Raw genomic sequence first — 10,718 nt, forward strand, 5'->3', positions numbered from 1 at the left:
CCTACCTACCTACCTACCTACCTACCTACCTACCTACCTACCTACCTACCTACCTACCTACCTACCTACCTACCTACCTACCTACCTACCTACCTACCTACCTACCTACCTACCTACCTACCTACCTACCTACCTACCTACCTACCTACCTACCTACCTACCTACAGGTTTCCCAAATTTAAATAGTCAACTTTAGGAACGTTTACGGAACTCATAAATTAAGAAAAAAATCCTTCAAATATATGCTCTGTTTTGTTTTAAAAAAAATCGCAAAAAACAATAAAATGTAATTTTCAAAATATTATTATTTTCAAAGCTAAATATTATTGTTTTCATATAGGATTTTAGCGATAATACTTTAGAGGCAGTGCGAGAATATAAACGCCGATTTCCAGACAGGAGAGTGTTGGTGAGTCATTATGTTAACTAAATCAGTATTTGACTGCAACATGAGCCATACAAAATACAATGCGTGCATTGCTGCAAGAGGCCAACATTTTCAAACAATATCTGCATTAAGGGGGAACACTATGATGGCCGAAAAAAGACTATTTTTATGAATTTATTTTGTGAAAACTAATAGCTTCTGTGAATTATTGTCTTTATATAAAGTATATACATTTACGAAATTATTACAAAAAATTCATTAAATAATATTAACATTTCTAGCCTTAGTGCTCATTGATGTGCACCTCGTCTGAAAAGTGCACAGACGCTCGTGTTGCGTCTGAACGAGAGCTCTAAAATAAAAAAATTTTTTTTATTTTAAAGTGTATATAAGTGTAGTTTCAATTAAGCATACTAATTTTTTGATAAAATAATTTTAGATAAAATAGCGCTGTTTAAAAAAAAAGAGATGATTTTGCGAAAAAAATCGTTATTTTTTCTTATTATTTTTCAAAAACTAATAATCCAATTGAAAAATTCGTATGCTTAATTGAAGACAATTTTGTTGTAAACATTCTGTCTAAAATTCAAGTCATTTGGATAAAAATTGGCCGAGATATGTGAGCGCTCAATTACGAAAACGTGGTTTCGAGAAAAACGTGTTTTATAACCGATTAGTTTATGCATCTGATCACGTGCATTCCATCACATATTTACTATAATATCGTTACGAATTTCAATATAATATTTTAGGGGCATATTTTTAAGACTCTAAGCATTATAAAAATGCAAAAAAAAATCGATTTTTTGAACCCATCACAGTAGTGTTCCCTCTTAAGCAAGTAACATCGCGAATAAATAAATAATAAATATAAAAATTAAAACTATGTTTTAAAACAAAAATTAAACTTTTTGTTTTTTTTTCTCCAAAACTAAACAAAAACGAGCATATTCTAAAAAACTTTTTTTCTTGGTTTATTGATCCTTTACATGTTTCCGAAGTTTGGCCATTTCAAATTCAGGACACTATAATTAAAGATATAATTGAAGAAAATCTATTTAACATGTGAATGAAAAGTAGGAATTTAATTCTTTAGATTTAAATTTTAAATATTAAAATACTTCAATATTAATAGTACTTTTTAAAAATGATACTTTTTAAAAATGGTAAAACGAAGAAATTAGCGCTGATATACATCAATTTAATGCTTAGAATTACAAATCGTGGGCAACACAGATCTATCATCCTTAAACATAAACATTCAGTTTATAAAAAAGATCTTCTAAAATTCTCTCTACTCTGGGAGAGGGTATTAAATTTTATTAAGATAATTTGAAAGAAGATAATACTTTTATTTAAGATAAAAATAAAGATAATATACTACCTTGATCAAAAAGTTCCCGGAATTCATTCAGAAAATTCAAAATACAAGTTTTATTCATCAAAAGTGATATTGTCCCCTTCAAAGTATTCCCCATCGACTGCAACGCACTTATGCCAGCTGCGCTTGATCCAGCTCTCGAAACATTTCTGGAACTCTATTCGGTATAGCCATCAGAGCCGTCTTCGATTTTTCCATTACCTCCTTTCGGCTGTTAAAACGCATTCCCTGTAATTTTTTTCATGTCACTCATAAACGGCTGTTTTCTTTAGAGTATCACTACCGAAATAGTTTCCCAATATTTCCAAGATTTTCACACCATTGAATCCATTTTTAACACAAAATTTAATATAAACTCGTTGTTGCAAATTCAATTCCATTTTTAAAACTGTAAAAAATCGAAAATGCGTGCAGTAGATATATTCAAGACATAACTTTTACAAATGTTAAGCTATGAAATATGGTGAAAATTTGGTGGGAATGTCAATGATAGATGTGGCAACCTAACCAAAAAAACAGAATTCAAATCAGCTGACTCAGAGCATCACCTGGTGGTAATTCCGGGAATTTTTTGATCAAAGTGGTATATTCTAATAATCTGAATAAAAATAAAATAGTCATTACACGATAGGCTATCGAGAATAATCCAGAGAGTCTATCTAGGCAATTATTTACATAATTTTATATAGATAACAGCTAACCCTATACGTATGTATGTATATATATATATATATATATACAAGGTGTAAATATAAATATACAAAGCGATCATAACTAGGCCAATTTCTTGAAAAATACATTTTCTTGAAAAATGTTTCAGACAGAGAAGTGTGTTTTGGTCGTTGGTTTAATCTTTGGTAGCATTGTCAAGATCAAAGCAAGGTCACATCTAATTTTTTAAAGGGAATTCCCATTTTTCATTCTCATAGTTTATTTTGAAAGCTTTTTAAAATACTCCAAAAATTTCTTTTTCATTAAAAAGAGCACCATCCCCTGAGATTTGAAAACATCGGAAATTTTTTATTTAAATTTATAATTTATATTTTTAAGAATAATATTTCGATAGTTTTAAATTAGTATCTCAATTGAATAATTCAGTTAGATGTAGCAAAGCAGAGCTCTGCAGGTAAAAGTACTTCCTCCCTCCTCCTCACCTATCTCCTCCACTCCCCCCCCCCCTCCTCACCCTCTACACTCCTTCCCCACTCCTCTTCCACTCTTCTCTTTCACCCTCCCCCCCCCCTCCTCCTCCGTCTTACACTCGTGGATTTCAGCCCGTATTCAGAAAAATATCAGTAACCATGTAGAAAAATATTACTTCAGCCAGTATTCGTTCGTCTTTTAAAAATATTAATTAGTAATCTAACATAAAGTTGTAGGACTTCAAGGAGGATATAAGGATATGTATATTAATTCAACCTTGGGTAATGTGGTCAAGGTTATGACAAGATTACTTCGAGAATTTTTTTAATGGAACCTTCAATTTATTATATATTCTCATGACTTATTTCGAGAATTTTTTTTCAAAACACTATAATAAATCTCTTCCATTAAGTATTTTTCGAATTATAAGGCTTGAAAGTTGCAGTACTATCGGATTTAGTAGTATCCAAGATATCCAACCGACGATTAAAACTCTTAAAGCTCCTGACTAATCGCGGCGGCCATATTGAAATCGTGACATCAGAAGTGAGGAATGACACGTTAATTTATGTTGCGTGCTATTTTTAAATAAAGACAATTTGGATGAAACGAAATGATGAAAGATCACTTTAAAATACTTATAAAAATCGATGAAAACTATCCTTTTTTCTTTTAACAATCAGTAAATGGTTGCAGAAGGTACGTAAAGTGATCTTGTATTCGGGCAGAAACACAGCTATCGAACATATTCGGTTTAACAGTTGTTGAAATAAAATATACGCTTTTACATATAAAATTCCAAGATAATTTTAATTTTTATCGATAATTACGATTTTGATAAGTACAAGTCTTATTTTCACAATTAGACAAATAAAAACAAAATGGTACGCAATATAAATTTTGTGGTCAAAACGTCACTTTTGTCTATAAGTTCGGCCATTCATCGTGGTGCAGCGCTGTAACACATAAACAAGCACACACGAGCCCATCCGTGTTCGCCTCCGGCGCGCCGAGAATGAGCGAGTTCCTTCTCCTATTAGTAGCTTGTTTCGAGCGACAAAAAATGCTTTCTCAGCAATCTCAGCCGCTTGGCGGCCTAGGCGTCAATAAGGGCGGGGGGCATTCTAAATAACATATAAGTTTTAATAAATTGTAATAAAAGTATACCTCTCCCCTTAATCCAGAATAGTATATAGAATAGTATCATGATTAAACGCAACGTTTACGAGATATTTGTTTACGATTTTTCATTATATAGTATACTTCTCCTTCATAAACTCAAGTAGCAAGAATAGTTCAATAGAAGAATTTTACTGGAAAAAAATTATAAACCAGCATTTCTTTTCAGAAAAGACAGCTTTCGAAAGACCATCAGAAAAGAACTGCAGATGTTTGAGATTCGCATAAAAAAAACGGAAATAATTTCATTAATGTGCATTAAATAGCCGTGTGAAACATTCGAAATCTGACATTTTTCTGAATTTAAAAAAAAGATTACTTCCGATTATTAGGAGCCGAAATAATAATTTTTTTTAAAAGATCACTGTGGCTCTAGTTTTTAAGATTAAGAGTTCTGGTACCAATTTGTCAAGGAAGATTTGAATTTTTGCTATTGAAAAACTCGAATTTTTTACTGCCGAAAAAGTTTGTTTAAAACCATTGGAATATTGAAGAAGGCGACCGAAGCAGTGCGCCGGGTGGAATAAGGGAGCAAGGTTGATAAAAAAACGTATTAAAGAAAATAAAACATTCAGTTTTTTGTTTAAAACATGTTTTTAATGTTTTATACAACTTTAGAAAAAAATCATTTTTAAAAAACAATAAAAAACATCTTTTAAACATATATTTATTATATTTTATTAAAACGCATTTTTATTTTCAAGTATTTTGAAAGTTTCTGAGGTACACTTTAGCATTTAATACACCTATTTCTTCATTTTTCTTCTAAATTTGAGCATAAATTATCACATAAATATATGTATATTTGAATGTGTTGTTTGCTATTTAACATTTTATTTGACTGTATACATTTTAAGTTATGCGTATTGATTACTCATAGCTTCTTTTTTGAGATTTTTATTTCAAAATAATTATTCTTTGAACTAATTGTAGTTCTAATATTAATCTATAATTTATGTTACTATAGATTTTTATAATGTAACTATTGAATATAGTTGCAAAATATTTTTCATGTAACACTAATTTGCTTTTATATTTGCGAAAGTTAGTGTTACATCTTTAACAGTTACGCTAACACTTTACTTGTTAATTGTTTGTTTACATATATCTTATTTGCATCTGCAATTAAATTCACAAAAATAATTTTGTACTGATAATTCCGTACATTTAATTATCTAATTGGACACTTTTTACAGCATATTAAATAAAGAATAGCTAATGTGACTTAAGTTTGTTAATCAAATATACGTTTCATACTCAAACGTTTGTAATAATAAACCAAAAAAAATAAAAATTCAAAAAAGAAAAAATTTTCTAAAATTAAAAATTTCATTTTTATAATTCGAGATTTTTAATAGCAAATTCAATTCTTCATTGACAAATTGATGCCAGACGGAACTCTTAATCTTAAAAACTTGAGCCATAATTTTTGAAAAAAATTGTTATCTCGGCTCCTAATAATCGGAGGGTAATCGTTTTTTTTAATTCATAGAAAAATGTCAAATTTCAAATGCTTCACACGCTATTTGATATGATGATTTGATATTAACGAAATTATTTTAATTTTTTATATGGAAAAAGATACTCAATTTTTAAAGTCATTTTATAATAGTTTAACTGTAAAAAATCGTTTTGTTACTAAGTGTACGTGCTAATGCAACTCTTGAAAAAGCAAAATTCCTGTAAATTGTTGTGTGACTGCTCAAAGATAAAGAAATTAAGTTTTTCGTAGACCGGTTTTTAATGAACAAATAGCTTTTTGTAAAAATTAATGAATATTTCAGACTTGTTCAGAGCTAGGTTTGATTACGAGAGGTACATTTTAAAGCTTTGCGTTTAAATCTCAATGAACACAGAGCGAGTGAAAAAAAGGTCTTTTTTTTTTCTTGAATTAATAGATCGATTTTAATGTTCCACATCTCCACATTTTGTAGTTATTTCAAATATCTATTTTTTATATCGATTTTTTAAATTATTAAATATAATTAATATTTTTCGTTTTATAAGCGAAAAACGTGCTTTTTGCAATTATTCGATTTTTTTTCGCATACTTTCTTCACAAGTCTCGAGTCAACACAAGTCAAATGTACACATTTCTTTTCTGATGATCTTTCGAGACTTTCGTGAAGAGAAATGCTGGTTTATAATTTTTTTCCGATAAAATTCTATTTCTACTGAACTATTACTACTCGAGTTTATGAAGGAGAGGTATACTATATAACATGCATAAAAAATCGTAAACAATTAAATATCTTATAACTGTTACATTTTAACATGATGATTTATACTATTCTGAATTAATGAGAGGGGTTACTACAATTTATTGAAACTTATATTAGGATGTGTTCCGTTTCTCGCATCGAACGCATATATAGCAGTCAATACGCTGCGCACATGTTCCATTTCATCAATATGCTTTATGCGCGTTTAGAAACGATTTCATTTGATGCGAACGCACGTGCCAGTGTGATTCGAAATAATTAAATAATAGATAATAAATAATAAATAATAGATATAATAAATTAATAATAGATATTAAAAATAATAATAAATATTAAATAATAATAATAGATATTATACACATATATATATATATATATATTAATAGATATAAATAGATATAAATATATATTAATAGATTATAAATAATAATAGATAATAATATGTAATAATAATTAATTAATAGATTTTCGCCGGTCGGCGAATTATTGTACCTTCAATTTATCCAAAGATGGGCCATCGAGCGACCGAAATTGCCAAGAAAGCATTTTCGGTCGCTTGAAACAAGTGATTAGTATAAGAAGAAGCTCGCTATCTCGTTCATTCTCGGCGCGCCGCAGGCGAGCACTCGGACATGAGCTCGTGCTTAAGTGTATGGCTACCGTTTCGCTAGACTGCCATCTGATTCTGTGTTGTCATCGTTAACACAGAATTTTTGGCTGAGTAGTCAGGAGCCTTAAATGCTGTTCAAGGTCGTGACTTGAATAGCATTTGTTAAGATCAATGGAGGTTATTCCTCGTATTTTCATTTATATATTGCACTAAATTTATATGTTTATTGCACTAAAATGAATTTTTAGTGCAAAAATGAAAATAAGAGGAACAATCACTAATAGCCTTCATCTTGATAAATGTTATCCAGATCATGATCCTAAACAACATTTAAGAGATTTTAATTGTTGATCGGACACTTTGTAATGATGCTAGTACTGTAATTTTCAAGTCTTATAAAAGTATTTAATGGAAATAAATTTTATAATGTTTTAAAAAGAGTTCTCAAGAGGCTTATTCTTTTTAGCTGAACTTCTTGCTTCATCAAATGGTTCATCTTTTTTCTCTTTTCTTTTCAACATGAAGAGAAAAGGAACAAAAATGAATCGTGCAAGAAAGTTGCTTTAGTTAAAAAGAACAGATCTAAAGTAAAGTTTTTAATTTACGAGGATATGCAACGAATAAGAGGAGTTCCATTTAAAAAATTCAACGTGATCTTGTCCTGATTTTGATAACGCTATCCAAGATCAATAGTATCATCTTTCCATCAAAGTAAAAAACTTTTATCCGAAATATTGTCAAGAAAATGCATATTTTTCAAGAAATTAGGCTGGTACAATCACTCTATTATACATTGTAGGTACATATATATATTTTTTAAGACCATTTCAATTAATCAATTTTTCAATCAATTTTCTCAAAATCTATAAGACAAAAATGTTTCAGACATAAATTTTATGGTTTGAAGGAAAAAAAAAGTTGATGACCTTGATTGATCTTGAGAAAATATCCTTAAACTTATCTAAAATTTTTTAAATGGAACCTCTCATTTTTTATTGCATTATTCTTATAGCTGTCTTCAAGACCTTTTGAAAACACTATAATAAAAGTTTATTTTTATTATATTTTTAAGTACTTTTCGAGTTATGACGCTTGAAAGTTACAGTACCGCTGGCATTTGCAAGTTGATGTTGGACTAATGGTTAAAACCTTTGGAATATTGTTACAACATTTGACGTTGACAACAATATATTTCTCAAATTAGAACAAATACATATATAAGTAGAAAAAATATATAAATTCATTCAATTTATCCCATTTAAATTGATCCTTTTTACCCCACATGTGTAATAACATTAATATTTTTACCTTTATTTATCTGTATAAAAAATTTTTTTAATGTGACTGATGAAATATTACTTTCAAATAACCAATAACATGAAACTTTAAAAAATTTTTTAATATTAAATTTTGCAATCTTAGGTCCGGTTGCACCAACGTTACTTTAATTTTAAGCGAGACTTAAAAGTCTCTTTGTCCCTGTCTCTTTTCGGTCTTAAAATGAGATAGAGAGAGTTTTAAGTTTGGGGCCTTAGCCCCAACCGGGCCTTAGCCACTTAAAATGTAACACTTAAGAAATCAGATTGCGAAATCTATTTGGAAGAACTTGACATTTCTTTATAAATAAACTCACGCTAGTGTTATGATATATTGACTTTTTGATATATTAACTTTTTAACAGAAAAATATTAAAAAAGAAGCTAATTTTATGTTTATTTAACAGATGGAAATAGTTACTAATAAGAATTAGTCTTTATCAGAGTTTATTAGAGTCTTTATCAAGATATTAAAATGGAAGAACGCTTTTGCTGACATCAAAAACTACAAATACTGATTTGCGACTTTCAAAGACTTATATGCCATGGATCGCGTATTTAATACCTCGCTATATTTAATTGTACCTTAATATATAATCATGAGGCCTGTTCTTTTTAGCTTCTTATACGATTCACCTTTTCTCTTTTTCTCTCCAATAGAAGAAAAAAGGAAGAAAAATGAATTGTACAAGAATCTTAGCTAAAAAAAACAGACTTATATTTTGCAAATTGATGTATGATGCCGAAGTATATGTTCTCATGACATATTATACTCTTGAAATGTCGAAATAATCGATCGGCGTAGCAGTGTGTTTAATCATATTGATCCAATGATAAATGCTTGAAAAATAAACATTAATTTACTATCGAAAAAGTGAATATTTTTTCTACATTAAAAAAGCTATATTGAAATGTTAATCAAGACAATCAAATATTTTATTGTTAAAATTCATACATTTAGATTAAAAGAAACTTCCCAGATACCACAGTGAATTCGCAAAATATTCAAGTTTTTTTCTTTCCTGAATTTCTTAGGAATTCGAAGAACATAATATGAATACTTTAAGAAGTTTCCTGCATCATGTTCTGAATTTCTGAAAACTTCTCACTTTCCCTCTTTATAGTCACTCCAACGCACTCATGGTTGATATGATATCCCAGATAGCACGAAGGCGAATCGGAGTTTATAGAGAATTCATTTTAAAGAAGAATACAGAATTAGAAAAACGAATATCTGCAGAAGTGTTCCCTCTATATCAACAGTTATACTTTATAAATTCAAGGAAAAGTGCTTGGAGGCATATAGGATTAAAATATCCAATAAATCTCAAAATTTATTTGCATTGCATGTTTCATCCCGACATAGAATTCGCAAAGTAGAATTCTTCAAGTTTTCTTCTTTCCTGAATTATAATTCCTTAGGAATTCATACAAGAATACACTAAGAATACTTTAAGAAATTTCATGCATCATGAATTTCTGAAAACTTCTTAAAGCATTCATATAGTATTCCCTCTATATCAACAGATCAACAAGATTCGTTACATCAAGAGTGAGTTTACACCAATTCACGTATTCACACATCACATATCAATCATGATGATGACTAATCCCAAGATTAGTCGCTCATGTCTTAATTCTGATTAAGTGATTCTAATAAATTTAGTAAATAAACCATTTTATTCCGCGGACCATCTTACTCCACCTTCCACCAATATATATATATATATATATATATATTAGAGTGGTTGTTATTTTAACAATTCTTGAAATTTAATCATGACCTTTAAAATGATTCAATAAAAAATCAGATTTTTTTCAGATTTTTTTTTTAATAATTTTAACTTATCATCAAGGTACAAGTAAGTGGAAAAATACTTTTGTGACAAAATTCAGCCTCTCTTTTTAATCAAAATTGAAGTCTTTTAATTTGTTCGAAATTCAATGAAAAAAAAATTTTGCGTATATTTTGATTATAGTTCAAAATAAATTGCCGAAGTGAACAGAACAAATCAAAATTACGATATTGGATCGACTATTGGATCGACTATTTTTAATTTGAACTATAATCAAAATTTAAAATTATGCAAAATGGATTTTTAGTTCATTCAATTTCGAGCGAATTAAAAGAAAAATTTTTTAATTGATTAAGAATTTAATTGATTAAGAACGTCGGTCGAATTTTTTCCCATTATGCAGGGCCTTGAAATTTAAAAAACTCTACAAGTTAAATTTTTTGTTAAAAAAACAGATGTGATGCAAGTTCGTGTTACTTCTTAAATTTTTTGTGATAACGCAATTTTGTGATAACGATTTGAATAATGTTTTGAAGGAGAATTAATAAATACTATTTTAGTTGGAAGAGAAAATGTCTTTGAATGAATTGCGATATAAAAATTTAAAAATAAGAAGAATTAAAATCATTTGAATTGGAATAGGAAGATCCTTCAATATGAATACAAAGATATACTATTAGGTG

The 10,718-nt window shown here is 28.9% G+C and overlaps 1 protein-coding gene across 1 annotated transcript in view; it reads left to right on the forward strand.

Moving 5' to 3' along the window:
* LOC105620131 (DENN domain-containing protein 1B) overlaps window positions 1–10,718 on the forward strand; it is a 75,714-nt gene that overhangs the window by 7,278 nt on the left and 57,718 nt on the right.

Source organism: Atta cephalotes (assembly GCF_000143395.1).
Source record: "Atta cephalotes unplaced genomic scaffold scaffold00024, whole genome shotgun sequence".
Classification (NCBI taxonomy): Eukaryota; Metazoa; Arthropoda; class Insecta; order Hymenoptera; family Formicidae; genus Atta; species Atta cephalotes.